Source organism: Pan paniscus, chromosome 22 (genome assembly GCF_029289425.2).
Source record: "Pan paniscus chromosome 22, NHGRI_mPanPan1-v2.0_pri, whole genome shotgun sequence".
Classification (NCBI taxonomy): domain Eukaryota; kingdom Metazoa; phylum Chordata; class Mammalia; order Primates; family Hominidae; genus Pan; species Pan paniscus.
The window spans coordinates 8867299-8886623 of record NC_073271.2 but is presented as its reverse complement, the minus strand read 5'-3'; positions in this window follow the sequence as shown (position 1 = coordinate 8886623).

Genomic DNA, 19325 nt, shown 5'->3' with positions numbered 1-19325 from the left:
CTGTACATTTTGATACTTTATGTAGAGTATATAAGATATATTTGGTGTCCTTTTGATATTTTATGTAAATTATAAAATATATATTTGGTGTAGTTTGTGATATTTTACATAGGGTGTGTAATATATATTTACTGTATTTTTTGATATTTTATTTACAGTATATAATATATATTTGGTGTAATTTTTGATATTTTATGTACAGTATATTAAATATAATTACTGTAATTTTTCATAGTTTATTTACAGTATATATAACACATATTTGGGGTACTTTTTGATATTTTATATACAGTATGTAATATATATTTACTGTACTTTTTGATACTTTATTTACAGTATATAAAATGTATTTGGTGTACTTTTAGTTAATATTATATGTACAATATAGGAAATATATTTCCTGTACATTTTGATATTTTATGTACACTATATAAGATATATTTGGTGTCCTTTTGATATTTTATATAAATTATATAATATATATTTGGTGTAGTTTGTTATATTTTACATAGGGTATGTAGTATATATTTACTGTCATTTTTCATATTTTATTTACAGTATATAGTATACATTTGGTGTAATTTTTGATATTTTATATACAGTATATTAAATATAATTACTGTAGTTTTTGATAGTTTATTTACAGTATATATAACACATATTTGGTATACTTTTTTGTATTTTATGAACTGTATGTAATATATATTTACTGTACTATTTGATATTTTATTTACAGTATATAAAATGTATTTGGTGTACTGTTAGTTAATATTATATGTACAATATATGAAATATATATACTGTACTTTTTGATATTTTATGTACAGTATATAAGATATATTTGGTGTACTTTTGATATTTTATGTAAATTATATAATATATATTTGGTGCAGATTGTGGTATTTTACATATGGTGTGTAATATATATTTACTGTACTTTTTGATATTTTATTTACAGTATATAATATACATTTGGTGTAATTTTTGATATTTTATGTACTGTATATTAAATATAATTAGTGTAGTTTTTCATAGTTTATTTACAGTATATATAACACATATTTGGGTACTTTTTGATATTTTATGTACAGTGTGTAATATATATACTGTACATTTTGATATTTTATTTACAGTATATAAAATATATTTGGTGTACTTTTAGTTATTATTATATGTGCAATATATGAAATATATTTCCTGTATATTTTGATATTTTATGTACAGTATATAAGATATATTTGCTGTCCTTTTTATATTTTATGTAAATTGTATAATATATATTTGGTGTAGTATTTTATATTTTACATAGGGTGTGTAGTATATATTTACTGTCCTTTTTGGTATTTATTTACACTATATAATATACATTTGGTGTAATTTTTGATATATTATATACAGTATATTAAATATAATTACTGTAGTTTTTGATAGTTTATTTACAGTATATATAACACATATTTGGTTTACTTTTTTATATTTTATGAACTGTGTGTAATATATATTTACTGTACTATTTGATATTTTATTTACAGTATATAAAATGTATTTGGTGTACTGTTAGTTAATATTAAATGTACAATATATGAAATATATTTACTGTACTTTTAGTATTTTATGTGCAGTATGTAATATATATTTAGTGTCCTTTAGATATTTTATGTAAATTATATAATATATATTTGCGGTAGATTGTGATATTTTACATATGGTGTGTAATATATATTTACTGTACATTTTGATATTTTATTTACAGTATGTAATATACATTTGGTGTAATTTTTGATATTTTATGTACAGTATATTAAATATAATTACTGTAGTTTTTCATAGTTTATTTACAATATATATAACACAAATTTGGGTTACTTTTTGATATTTTATGTACAGTATGTAATATATAATTACTGTACTTTTTGATATTTTATTTACAGTATATAAAATGTATTTGGTGTACTTTTAGTTAATATTATATGTACAATATATGAAATATATTTACTGTACTTTTTGATATTTTATGTACAGTATATAATATATATTTGGTGTACTTTTGATATTTTATGTAAATTATATAATATATATTTCGAGTAGTTTTTGATATTTTACATAGGGTGTGAAGTATATATTTACTGTCCTTTTTGATATTTTATTTACAGTATATAATATATATTTGGTGTAATTTTTGATAATTTATGTACAGTATATCAAATATAATTACTGTAGTTTTTCATAGTTTATTTACAGTATATATAACACATATTTGGGGTACTTTTTGATATTTTATGTACAGTGTGTAATATATATTTACTGTACTTTTTGATATTTTATTTACAGTATATAAAACGTATTTGATGTACTTTTAGTTAATATTATATGTACAATATATGAAATATATTTCCTGTACATTTTGATATTTTATGTACAGTATATAAGATATATTTGGTGTCCTTTTGATATTTTATGTAAATTATATAATATATATTTGGTGTATTTATTGATATTTTACATAGGGTGTCTGATATATATTTACTGTACTTTTTGATATTTTATTTACAGTATATAATATTCATTTGGTGTAATTTTTGATATTTTATGTACAGTATATTAAATATAATTACAGTAGTCTTTGATAGTTTATGTACAGTATATATAACACATATTTGGTGTACTTTTTGATATTTAATGTCCAGTATGTAATATATATTTACTGTACTTTTTGATATTTTGTTTACAGTATATAACATGTATTTCGCATACTTTTAGTCAATATTATATGTACAATGTATGAAATATATTTACTGTACTTTTTGATATTTATGTACAGTATATAACATATATTTGGTTTCGTTTTGATATTTTATGTAAATTATATAATATATATTTGGTGTAGTTTTTGATATTTTACATAGTGTGTGTAGTATATATTTACTGTCCTTTTTGATATGTTATTTACAGTATATATTATACATTTGGTGTAATTTTTGATATTTTATGTACAGTATATTAAATATAAGTATTGTAGTTTTTGATAGTTTATTTACAGTATATATAACTCATATTTGGTTTACTTTTTGATATTTTATGTTCAGTATGTAATATATATTTACTGTACTATTTGATATTTTATTTACAGTATGTAAAATGTATTTGGTGTACTTTTAGTTAATATTATATGCACAATATATGAAATATATTTTGTGTATTTTTTGATATATTATGTACAGTATATAAGATATATTTGGTGTACTTTTGATATTTTATGTAAATTACATAATATATATTTGGTGTAGATTGTGATATTTTACATATGGTGTGTAATATATATTTACTGTAGTTTTTGATATTTTATTCACAGTATATAATATACATTTGGTGTAATTTTTGATATTTTATGTACTGTATATTAAATATAATTAGTGTAGTTTTTCATAGTTTATTTACAGTATATATAACACATATTTGGGGTACTTTTTGATATTTTATGTACAGTGTGTAATATATATATACTGTACATTTTGATATTTTATTTACAGTATATAAAATGTATTTGGTGTACTTTTAGTTATTATTATATGTGCAATATATGAAATATATTTCCTGTATATTTTGATATTTTATGTACAGTATATAAGATATATTTGCTGTCCTTTTTATATTTTATGTAAATTGTATAACATATATTTGGTGTAGTATTTTATATTTTACATAGGGTGTGTAGTATATATTTACTGTCCTTTTTGGTATTTATTTACACTATATAATACACATTTGGTGTAATTTTTGATATATTATATACAGTATATTAAATATAATTACTGTAGTTTTTGATAGTTTATTTACAGTATATATAACACATATTTGGTTTACTTTTTTATATTTTATGAACTGTGTGTAATATATATTTACTGTACTATTTGATATTTTATTTACAGTATATAAAATGTATTTGGTGTACTGTTAGTTAATATTAAATGTACAATATATGAAATATATTTACTGTACTTTTAGTATTTTATGTGCAGTATGTAATATATATTTAGTGTCCTTTAGATATTTTATGTAAATTATATAATATATATTTGGGGTAGATTGTGATATTTTTCATATGGTGTGTAATATATATTTAGTGTACATTTTGATATTTTATTTACAGTATATAATATACATTTGGTGTAATTTTTGATATTTTATGTACAGTATATTAAATATAATTACTGTAGTTTTTCATAGTTTATTTACAATATATATAACACAAATTTGGGTTACTTTTTGATATTTTATGTACAGTACGTAATATATAATTACTGTACTTTTTGATATTTTATTTACAGTATATAAAATGTATTTGGTGTACTTTTAGTTAATATTATATGTACAATATATGAAATATATTTACTGTACTTTTTGATATTTTCTGTACAGTATATAATATATATTTGGTGTACTTTTGATATTTTATGTAAATTTTATAATATATATTTCGAGTAATTTTTGATATTTTACATAGGGTGTGTAGTATATATTTACTGTCCTTTTTGATATTTTATTTACAGTATATAATATATATTTGGTGTAATTTTTGATATTTTATGTACAGTATATCAAATATAATTACCGTAGTTTTTCATAGTTTATTTACAGTATATATAACACATATTTGGGGTACTTTTTGATATTTTATGTACAGTGTGTAATATATATTTACTGTACTTTTTGATATTTTATTTACAGTATATAAAACGTATTTGATGTACTTTTAGTTAATATTATATGTACAATATATGAAATATATTTCCTGTACATTTTGATATTTTATGTACAGTAGATAAGATATATTTGGTGTCCTTTTGATATTTTATGTAAATTATATAATATATATTTGGTGTAGTTATTGATATTTTACATAGGGTGTCTGATATATATTTACTGTATTTTTGATATTTTATTTACAGTATATAATATTCATTTGGTGTAATTTTTGATATTTTATGTACAGTATAGTAAATATAATTACAGCAGTTTTTGATAGTTTATGTACAGTATATATAACACATATTTGGTGTACTTTTTGATATTTAATGTCCAGTATGTAATAAATATTTACTGTACTTTTTGATATTTTGTTTACAGTAAATAACATGTATTTGGCATACTTTTAGTCAATATTATATGTACAATGTATGAAATATATTTACTGTACTTTTTGATATTTATGTACAGTATATAACATATATTTGGTTTCGTTTTCATATTTTATGTAAATTATATAATATATATTTGGTGTAGTTTTTGATATTTTACATAGGGTGTGTAGTATATATTTACTGTCCTTTTTGATATGTTATTTACAGTATATATTATACATTTGGTGTAATTTTTGATATTTTATGTACAGTATATTAAATATAAGTACTGTAGTTTTTGATAGTTTATTTACAGTATACATAACACATATTTGGGGTACTTTTTGATATTTTATATACATTATGTAAGATATATTTACTGTACTTTTGATATTTTATTTACAGTATATAAAATGTATTTGGTGTACTGTTAGTTAATATTATATGTACAATATATGAAATATATTTACTGTACGTTTTGATATTTTATGTACAGTATATAAGATATATTTGGTGTACTTTTGATATTTTATGTAAATTATATAATATATATTTGGTGCAGATTGTGATATTTTACATATGGTGTGTAATATATATTTACTGTACTTTTTGATATTTTATTTACGGTATATAATATACATTTGGTGTAATTTTTGATATTTTATGTACAGTATATTAAATATAATTACTGTAGTTTTTCATAGTTTATTTACAGTGTATATAACACATATTTGGGGTATTTTTGATATTTTATGTACAGTATGTAATATATCTTTACTGTACTTTTTGATATTTTATTTAAAGTATATAAAATGTATTTGGCGTACTTTTACTTAATATTATATGTACAATGTATGAAATATATTTACTGTACTTTTTGATATTTATGTACAGTATATAACATATATTTGGTTTCGTTTTGATATTTTATGTAAATTATATAATAAATATTTGGTGTAGTTTTTGATATTTTACGTAGGGTGTGTAGTATATATTTACTGTCCTTTTTGATATGTTATTTACAGTATATATTATACATTTGGTGTAATTTTTGATATTTTATGTACAGTATATTAAATATAAGTACTGTAGTTTTTGATAGTTTATTTACAGTATATATAACTCATATTTGGTTTACTTTTTGATATTTTGTGTTCAGTATGTAATATATATTTACTGTACTATTTGATATTTTATTTACAGTATATAAAATGTATTTGGTGTACTTTTAGTTAATATTATATGCACAATATATGAAATATATTTTGTGTACTTTTTGATATTTTATGTACAGTATATAAGATATATTTGGCGTACTTTTGATAGTTTATGTAAATTACATAATATATATTTGGTGTAGATTGTGATATTTTACATATGGTGTGTAATATATATTTACTGTAGTGTTTTTTATTCACAGTATATAATATACATTTGGTGTAATTTTTGATATTTTATGTACAGTATATTAAATATAATTTGTGTAGTTTTTCATAGTTTATTTACAGTATATGTAACACATATTTGGAGTACTTTTTGATATTTTATGTACAGTGTGTAATATATATTTACTGTACTTTTTGATATTTTATTTACAGTATATAAAATGTATTTGGTGTACTTTTACTTATTATTATATGTACAATATACGAAATATATTTCCTGTACATTTTGATATTTTATGTACAGTATATAAGATATATTTGCTGTCCTTTTTATATTTTATGTAAATTGTATAATATATATTTGGTGTAGTTTTTTTATATTTAACAATGTTTGTGTAGTATATATTTACTGTCCTTTTTGATATTTATTTACAGTATATAATATATATTTGGTGTAATTTTTGATATTTCATATACAGTATATTAAATATAATTACTGAAATTTTTGATTATTTACAGTATATATAACACATATTTGGTTTACTTTTTTATATTTTATGAACTGTATGTAATATATATTTATTGTACTATTTGATATTTTATTTACAGTATATAAAATGTATTTGGTGTACTGTTAGTTAATATTATATGTACAATATATGAAATATATTTACTGAATTTTGGTATTTTATGTGCAGTATATAAGATATATTTAGTGTCCTTTTGATATTTTATGTAAATTATATAATATATATTTGGAGTAGATTGTGATATTTTACATATGGTGTGTAATATATATTTACTGTACATTTTGATATTTTATTTACAGTATATAATATACATTTGATGTAATTTTTGATATTTTATGTACAGTATATTAAACATAATTAATGTAGTTTTTCATAGTTTATTTACAATATATATTACACAAATTTGGATTACTTTTTGATATTTTATGTACAGTATGTAATATATAATTACTGTACTTTTTGATATTTTATTTACAGTATATAAAATGTATTTGGTGTACTTTTAGTTAATATTATATGTACAATATATGAAATATATTTACTGTACTTTTTGATATTTTATGTACAGTATATAATATATATTTGGTGTACTTTTGATATTTTATGTAAATTATATAATATATATTTGGAGAAGTTTTTGATATTTTACATAGGGTGTGTAGTATATATTTACTGTCCTTTTTGATATTTTATATACAGTATATAATATACATTTGGTGTAATTTTTGATATTTTATATACAGTATATTAAATATGATTACTGTAGTTTTTGATAGTTTATTTACAGTATATATAACACATATTTGGTTTACTTTTTTATATTTTATGAACTGTATGTAATATATATTTACTGTACTTTTTGATATTTTATTTACAGTATATAAAATGTATTTGGTATACTGTTAGTTAATATAATATGTACAATATATGAAATATATTTACTGTACATTTTGATATTTCATGTACAGTATGTAAGATATATTTGGTGTACTTTGATATTTTATGTAAATTATATAATATATATTTGGTGTTGATTGTGATATTTTACATATGGTGTGTAATATATATTTACTGTCCTTTTTTATATTTTATTTACAGTATATAATATACATTTGGTGTTATTTTTGATATTTTATGTACAGTGTATTCAATATAATTAATGTAGATTTTCATAGTTAATTTACAGAATATGTAACACATATTTGGGGTACTTTTTGATACTTTATGTACAGTATGAAATATATATTTACTCTAGTTTTTGATAATTTATTTACAGTATATAAAATGTATTCGGTGTACTTTTAGTTAATATTATATGTTCAATATATGAAATACATTTACTGTAGTTTTTGATATTTTATGTCCAGTATATAACATATATTTATTGTCCTTTTAATATTTTATGTAATTTATAAAATATATATTTGGTGTAGTTTGTGATATTTTACATAGGGTGTGTAATATATATTTACTGTAATTTTGATATTTTATTTACAGTATATAATATACATTTGGTGTAATTTTTGATATTTTATGTACAGTATATTAAATATAATTACTGTAGTTTTTCATAGTTTATTTACAGTATATATAACACATATTTGGGGTACTTTTGATATTTTATGTACAGTATGTAATATATATTTACTGTACCTTTTGATATTTTATTTACAGTATATAAAATGTATTTGGTGAACTTTTAGTTAATATTATATGTACAATATATGAAATATATTTCCTGTACATTTTGATATTTTATGTACATTATATAAGATATATTTGGTGTCCTTTTGATATTTTATGTAAATTATATAATATATATTTGGAGTAGTTTTTTTTTATTTTACATAGGGTGTGTAGTATATATTTACTGTCCTTTTTGACATTTTATTTACAGTATATAATATACATTTGGTGTAATATTTGATATTGTATATACAGTATATCAAATATAATTACTGTAGTTTTTGATAGTTTATTTACAATATATATAACACTTATTTGGTTTACTTTTTTATATTTTATGAGCTGCATGTAATATATATTTACTTTTCTTTTTGATATTTTATCTACAGTATATAAAATGTATTTGGTGTACTGTTAGTTAATATTATATGTTCAATATATGAAATATATTTACTCTACATTTTGATATTTTATGTACAGTATATAAGATATATTTGGTGTCCTTTTGATATTTTATGTAAATTATAAAATATATATTTGTTGTAGTTTGTGATATTTTACATACGGTGTGTAATATATATTTACTGTACATTTTGATAATTTATTTACATTATATAATATATATTTGGTGTAATTTTTGATATTTTATGTACAGTATATTAAATATAATTACTGTAGTTTCTCATAGTTTATTTACAGTATATATAACACATATTTGGGGTACTTTTTGATATTTTATATACAGTATGTAATATATATTTACTGTAATTTTGATATTTTATTTACAGTATATAAAATGTATTTGGTGTACTTTTAGTTAATATTATATGTACAATATAGGAAATATATTTCCTGTATCTTTTGATATTTTATGTACAGTATATAAGATATATTTGGTGTCCTTTTGATATTTTATGTAAATTATATAATATATATTTGGTGTAGTTTTTTATATTTTACATAGGGTATGTAGTATATATTTACTGTCCTTTTTGATATTTTATTTACCGTATATAGTATACATTTGGTGTAATTTTTGATATTTTATATACAGTATATTAAATATAATTACTGTAGTTTTTGATAGTTTACTTACAGTATATATAACACATATTTGGTATGCTTTTTTGTATTTTATGAACTGTATGTAATATATATTTACTGTACTATTTGATATTTTATTTACAGTATATAAAATGTATTTGGTGTACTGTTAGTTAATATTATATGTACAATATATGAAATATATTTACTGTACGTTTTGATATTTTATGTACAGTATATAAGATATATTTGGTGTACTTTTGATATTTTATGTAAATTATATAATATATATTTTGTGTAGATTGTGATATTTTACATATGGTGTGTAATATATATTTACTGTACTTTTTGATATTTTATTTACAGTATATAATATACATTTGGTGTAATTTTTGATATTTTATGTACAGTATATTAAATATAATTACTGTAGTTTTTCATAGTTTATTTACAGTATATATAACACATATTTGGGGTAGTTTTGATATTTTATGTACAGTATGTAATATATCTTTACTGTACTTTTTGATACTTTATTTACAGTATATAAAATGTATTTGGCGTACTTTTAGTTAATATTATATGTACAAGGTATGAAATATATTTACTGTACTTTTTGATATTTATATACAGTATATAACATATATTTGGTTTCGTTTTGATATTTTATGTAAATTATATAATATATATTTGGTGTAGTTTTTGATATTTTACATAGTGTGTGTAGTATATATTTACTGTCCTTTTTGATATGTTATTTACAGTATATATTATACATTTGGTGTAATTTTTGATATTTTATGTACAGTATATTAAATATAAGTACTGTAGTTTTTGATAGTTTATTTACAGTATATATAAAACATATTTGGTTTACTTTTTGATATTTTATGTTCAGTATGTAATATATATTTACTGTACTATTTGATATTTTATTTACAGTATATAAAATGTATTTGGTGTACTTTTAGTTAATATATGCACAATATATGAAATATATTTTGTGTATTTTTTGATATATTATGTACAGTATATAAGATATATTTGGTGTACTTTTGATATTTTATGTAAATTACATAATATATATTTGGTGTAGATTGTGATATTTTACATATGGTGTGTAATATATATTTACTGTAGTTTTTGATATTTTATTCACAGTATATAATATACATTTGGTGTAATTTTTGATATTTTATGTACTGTATATTAAATATAATTAGTGTAGTTTTTCATAGTTTATTTACAGTATATATAACACATATTTGGGGTACTTTTTGATATTTTATGTATAGTGTGTAATATATATACTGTACATTTTGATATTTTATTTACAGTATATAAAATGTATTTGGTGTACTTTTAGTTATTATTATATGTGCAATATATGAAATATATTTCCTGCATATTTTGATACTTTATATACAGTATATAAGATATATTTGCTGTCCTTTTTATATTTTATGTAAATTGAATAATATATATTTGGTGTAGTATTTTATATTTTACATAGGGTGTGTAGTATATATTTACTGTCCTTTTTGGTATTTATTTACACTATATAATATAAATTTGGTGTAATTTTTTATATTTTATATACAGTATATTAAATATAATTACTGTAGTTTTTGATAGTTTATTTACAGTATATATAACACATATTTGGTTTACTTTTTTATATTTTATGAACTGTATGTAATATATATTTACTGTACTATTTGATATTTTATTTACAGTATATAAAATGTATTTGGTGTACTGTTAGTTAATATTAAATGTACAATATATGAAATATATTTACTGTACTTTTAGTATTTTATGTGCAGTATGTAATATATATTTAGTGTCCTTTTGATATTTTATGTAAATTATATAATATATATTTGGGGTAGAGTGTGATATTTTACATATGGTGTGTAATATATATTTACTGTACATTTTGATATTTTATTTACAGTATATAATATACATTTGGTGTAATTTTTGATATTTTATGTACAGTATATTAAATATAATTACTGTAGTTTTTCATAGTTTATTTACAATATATATAACACAAATTTGGGTTACTTTTTGATATTTTATGTACAGTATGTAATATATAATTACTGTACTTTTTGATATTTTATTTACCGTATATAAAATGTATTTGGTGTACTTATAGTTGATATTATATGTACAATATATGAAATATATTTACTGTACTTTTTGATATTTTCTGTACAGTATATAATATATATTTGGTGTACTTTTGATATTTTATGTAAATTATATAATATATATTTCGAGTAGTTTTTGATATTTTACATAGGGTGTGTAGTATATATTTACTGTCCTTTTTGATATTTTATTTACAGTATATAATATACATTTGGTGTAATTTTTGATATTTTATGTACAGTATATCAAATATAATTACAGTAGTTTTTCATAGTTTATTTACAGTATATATAACACATATTTGGGGTACTTTTTGATATTTTATGTACAGTATGTAATATATATTTACTGTACTTTTTGATATTTTATTTACAGTATATAAAATGTATTTGATGTACTTTTAGTTAATATTATATATGCAATATATGAAATATATTTCCTGTACATTTTGATATTTTATGTACAGTATATAAGACATATTTGGTGTCCTTTTGATATTTCATGTAAATTATATAATATATATTTGGTGTAGTTATTGATATTTTACATAGGGTGTCTGATATGTATTTACTGTACTTTTTGATATTTTATTAACAGTATATAATATTCATTTGGTGTAATTTTTCATATTTTATGTACAGTATATTAAATATAATTACAGTAGTTTTTGATAGTTTATGTACAGTATATATAACACATATTTGGTGTACTTTTTGATATTTTATGTCCAGTATGTAATATATATTTACTGTACTTTTTGATATTTTGTTTACAGTATATAACATGTATTTGTCATACTTTTAGTCAATATTATATGTACAATGTATGAAATATATTTACTGTAATTTTGATATTTATGTACAGTATATAACATATATTTGGTGTCGCTTTGGTATTTTATGTAAATTATATAATATATATCTGGTGTAGTTTTTGATATTTTACATAGTGTGTGTAGTATATATTTACTGTGCTTTTTGATATTTTATTAACAGTATATAATATACGTTTGGTGTAATTTTTGATATTTTATGTACAGTATATTAAATATAATTATTGTAGTATTTGATAGATTATTTACAGCATATATAACACATATTTGGTGTACTTTTTGATATTTTATGTACAGTATGTAATATATATTTACTGTAATTTTTCATATTTTATTTACAGTATATAAAATGTATTCAGTGTACTTTTTGTTAATATTATATGTTCAATATATGAAATACATTTACTGTAGTTTTTGATATTTTATGTACAGTATGTAAGATATATTTAGTGTCCTTTTGATATTTTATGTAAATTATAAAATATATACTTGGTGTAGTTTGTGATATTTTACATAGGGTGTGTAATATATATTTACTGTGCTTTTTGATATTTTATTTACAGTATATAATTTACATTTAGTGTAATTTTTGATATTTTATGTACAGTATATTAAATATAATTACTGTAGTTTTTTATAGTTTATTTACAGTATATAAAACACGTATTTGGTGTACATTTTGATATTTTATGTACAGTATGTTATACATATTTACTGTACTTTTAGATATTTCATTTACAGTATAGAAAATGTATTTGGTGTACTTTTAGTTAATATTATATATACAATATATGGAATATATTTTGTGTATTTTTTGATATTTTATGTACAGTATATAAGATATATTTGGTGTACTTTTGATATTTTATGTAAATTACATAATATATATTTGGTGTAGATTGTGATAGTTTACAGATGGTGTGTAATATATATTTACTGTAGTTTTTGATATTTTATTGACAGTATATAATATACATTTGGTGTAATTTTTGATATTTTATGTACAGTATATTAAATATAATTAGTGTAGTTTTTCATAGTTTATCTACAGTATACATAACACATATTTGGGGTACTTTTTGATATTTTATGTACGGTGTGTAATATATATTTACTGTACTTTTTGATATTTTATTTACAGTATATAAAATGTATTTGGTGTACTTTTAGTTATTATTATATGTACAATATATGAAATATATTTCCTGTACATTTTGATATTTTATGTACAGTATATAAGATATATTTGCTGTCCTTTTTATATTTTATGTAAATTGTATAATATATATTTGGTGTAGTATTTTATATTTTACATAGGGTGTGTAGTATATATTTACTGTCCTATTTGATATTTTATTTACAGTATATAATTTTCATTTGGTGTAATTTTTGATAATTTATATACCTTTCATTGAATATAATTACTGTAGTTTTTGATAGTTTACAGTATATATAACACATATTTGGGGTACTTTTTGATATTTTATGTACAGTATGTAATATATATTTACTGTAATTTTTGATATTTTATTTACAGTATATAAAATGTATTTGGTGTACTTTTAGTTAATATTATATGTACAATATATGAAATATATTTACTGTACTTTTTGATATTTTATGTACAGTATATAAGATATATTTGGTGTCCTTTTGATATTTTATGTAAATTATATAATATATATTTGGTGTAGTTTTTTATATTTTACATAGGGTATGTAGTATATATTTACTGTCCTTTTTGATATTTTATTTACAGTATATAGTATACATTTGGTGTAATTTTTGATATTTTACATACAGTATATTAAATATAATTACTGTAGTTTTTGATAGTTTATTTACAGTATATATAACACATATTTGGTATGCTTTTTTGTATTTTATGAACTGTATGTAATATATATTTACTGTACTATTTGATATTTTATTTACAGTATATAAAATGTATTTGGTGTACTGTTAGTTAATATTATATGTACAATATATGAAATATATTTACTGTACGTTTTGATATTTTATGTACAGTATATAAGATATATTTGGTGTAGTTTTGATATTTTATGTAAATTATATAATATATATTTTGTGTAGATTGTGATATTTTACATATGGTGTGTAATATATATTTACTGTACTTTTTGATATTTTATTTACAGTATATAATATACATTTGGTGTAATTTTTGATATTTTATGTACAGTATATTAAATATAATTACTGTAGTTTTTCATAGTTTATTTACAGTATATATAACACATATTTGGGGTATTTTTGATATTTTATGTACAGTATGTAATATATCTTTACTGTACTTTTTGATACTTTATTTACAGTATATAAAATGTATTTGGCGTACTTTTAGTTAATATTATATGTACAAGGTATGAAATATATTTACTGTACTTTTTGATATTTATATACAGTATATAACATATATTTGGTTTCGTTTTGATATTTTATGTAAATTATATAATATATATTTGGTGTAGTTTTTGATATTTTACATAGTGTGTGTAGTATATATTTACTGTCCTTTTTGATATGTTATTTACAGTATATATTATACATTTTGTGTAATTTTTGATATTTTATGTACAGTATATTAAATATAAGTACTGTAGTTTTTGATAGTTTATTTACAGTATATATAAAACATATTTGGTTTACTTTTTGATATTTTATGTTCAGTATGTAATATATATTTACTGTACTATTTGATATTTTATTTACAGTATATAAAATGTATTTGGTGTACTTTTAGTTAATATATGCACAATATATGAAATATATTTTGTGTATTTTTTGATATATTATGTACAGTATATAAGATATATTTGGTGTACTTTTGATATTTTATGTAAATTACATAATATATATTTGGTGTAGATTGTGATATTTTACATATGGTGTGTAATATATATTTACTGTAGTTTTTGATATTTTATTCACAGTATATAATATACATTTGGTGTAATTTTTGATATTTTATGTACTGTATATTAAATATAATTAGTGTAGTTTTTCATAGTTTATTTACAGTATATATAACACATATTTGGGGTACTTTTTGATATTTTATGTACAGTGTGTAATATATATACTGTACATTTTGATATTTTATTTACAGTATATAAAATGTATTTGGTGTACTTTTAGTTATTATTATATGTGCAATATATGAAATATATTTCCTGCATATTTTGATACTTTATATACAGTATATAAGATATATTTGCTGTCCTTTTTATATTTTATGTAAATTGAATAATATATATTTGGTGTAGTATTTTATATTTTACATAGGGTGTGTAGTATATATTTACTGTCCTTTTTGGTATTTATTTACACTATATAATATAAATTTGGTGTAATTTTTTATATTTTATATACAGTATATTAAATATAATTACTGTAGTTTTTGATAGTTTATTTACAGTATATATAACACATATTTGGTTTACTTTTTTATATTTTATGAACTGTATGTAATATATATTTACTGTACTATTTGATATTTTATTTACAGTATATAAAATGTATTTGGTGTACTGTTAGTTAATATTAAATGTACAATATATGAAATATATTTACTGTACTTTTAGTATTTTATGTGCAGTATGTAATATATATTTAGTGTCCTTTTGATATTTTATGTAAATTATATAATATATATTTGGGGTAGAGTGTGATATTTTACATATGGTGTGTAATATATATTTACTGTACATTTTGATATTTTATTTACAGTATATAATATACATTTGGTGTAATTTTTGATATTTTATGTACAGTATATTAAATATAATTACTGTAGTTTTTCATAGTTTATTTACAATATATATAACACAAATTTGGGTTACTTTTTGATATTTTATGTACAGTATGTAATATATAATTACTGTACTTTTTGATATTTTATTTACCGTATATAAAATGTATTTGGTGTACTTATAGTTGATATTATATGTACAATATATGAAATATATTTACTGTACTTTTTGATATTTTCTGTACAGTATATAATATATATTTGGTGTACTTTTGATATTTTATGTAAATTATATAATATATATTTCGAGTAGTTTTTGATATTTTACATAGGGTGTGTAGTATATATTTACTGTCCTTTTTGATATTTTATTTACAGTATATAATATACATTTGGTGTAATTTTTGATATTTTATGTACAGTATATCAAATATAATTACAGTAGTTTTTCATAGTTTATTTACAGTATATATAACACATATTTGGGGTACTTTTTGATATTTTATGTACAGTATGTAATATATATTTACTGTACTTTTTGATATTTTATTTACAGTATATAAAATGTATTTGATGTACTTTTAGTTAATATTATATATGCAATATATGAAATATATTTCCTGTACATTTTGATATTTTATGTACAGTATATAAGACATATTTGGTGTCCTTTTGATATTTCATGTAAATTATATAATATATATTTGGTGTAGTTATTGATATTTTACATAGGGTGTCTGATATGTATTTACTGTACTTTTTGATATTTTATTAACAGTATATAATATTCATTTGGTGTAATTTTTCATATTTTATGTACAGTATATTAAATATAATTACAGTAGTTTTTGATAGTTTATGTACAGTATATATAACACATATTTGGTGTACTTTTTGATATTTTATGTCCAGTATGTAATATATATTTACTGTACTTTTTGATATTTTGTTTACAGTATATAACATGTATTTGTCATACTTTTAGTCAATATTATATGTACAATGTATGAAATATATTTACTGTAATTTTGATATTTATGTACAGTATATAACATATATTTGGTGTCGCTTTGGTATTTTATGTAAATTATATAATATATATCTGGTGTAGTTTTTGATATTTTACATAGTGTGTGTAGTATATATTTACTGTGCTTTTTGATATTTTATTAACAGTATATAATATACGTTTGGTGTAATTTTTGATATTTTATGTACAGTATATTAAATATAATTATTGTAGTATTTGATAGATTATTTACAGCATATATAACACATATTTGGTGTACTTTTTGATATTTTATGTACAGTATGTAATATATATTTACTGTAATTTTTCATATTTTATTTACAGTATATAAAATGTATTCAGTGTACTTTTTGTTAATATTATATGTTCAATATATGAAATACATTTACTGTAGTTTTTGATATTTTATGTACAGTATGTAAGATATATTTAGTGTCCTTTTGATATTTTATGTAAATTATAAAATATATACTTGGTGTAGTTTGTGATATTTTACATAGGGTGTGTAATATATATTTACTGTGCTTTTTGATATTTTATTTACAGTATATAATTTACATTTAGTGTAATTTTTGATATTTTATGTACAGTATATTAAATATAATTACTGTAGTTTTTTATAGTTTATTTACAGTATATAAAACACGTATTTGGTGTACATTTTGATATTTTATGTACAGTATGTTATACATATTTACTGTACTTTTAGATATTTCATTTACAGTATAGAAAATGTATTTGGTGTACTTTTAGTTAATATTATATATACAATATATGGAATATATTTTGTGTATTTTTTGATATTTTATGTACAGTATATAAGATATATTTGGTGTACTTTTGATATTTTATGTAAATTACATAATATATATTTGGTGTAGATTGTGATAGTTTACAGATGGTGTGTAATTTATATTTACTGTAGTTTTTGATATTTTATTGACAGTATATAATATACATTTGGTGTAATTTTTGATATTTTATGTACAGTATATTAAATATAATTAGTGTAGTTTTTCATAGTTTATCTACAGTATACATAACACATATTTGGGGTACTTTTTGATATTTTATGTACGGTGTGTAATATATATTTACTGTACTTTTTGATATTTTATTTACAGTATATAAAATGTATTTGGTGTACTTTTAGTTATTATTATATGTACAATATATGAAATATATTTCCTGTACATTTTGATATTTTATGTACAGTATATAAGATATATTTGCTGTCCTTTTTATATTTTATGTAAATTGTATAATATATATTTGGTGTAGTATTTTATATTTTACATAGGGTGTGTAGTATATATTTACTGTCCTATTTGATATTTTATTTACAGTATATAATTTTCATTTGGTGTAATTTTTGATAATTTATATACCTTTCATTGAATATAATTACTGTAGTTTTTGATAGTTTACAGTATATATAACACATATTTGGGGTACTTTTTGATATTTTATGTACAGTATGTAATATATATTTACTGTAATTTTTGATATTTTATTTACAGTATATAAAATGTATTTGGTGTACTTTTAGTTAATATTATATGTACAATATATGAAATATATTTACTGTACTTTTTGATATTTTATGTACAGTATATAAGATATATTTGGTGTCCTTTTGATATTTTATGTAAATTATATAATATATATTTGGTGTAGTTTTTTATATTTTACATAGGGTATGTAGTATATATTTACTGTCCTTTTTGATATTTTATTTACAGTATATAGTATACATTTGGTGTAAT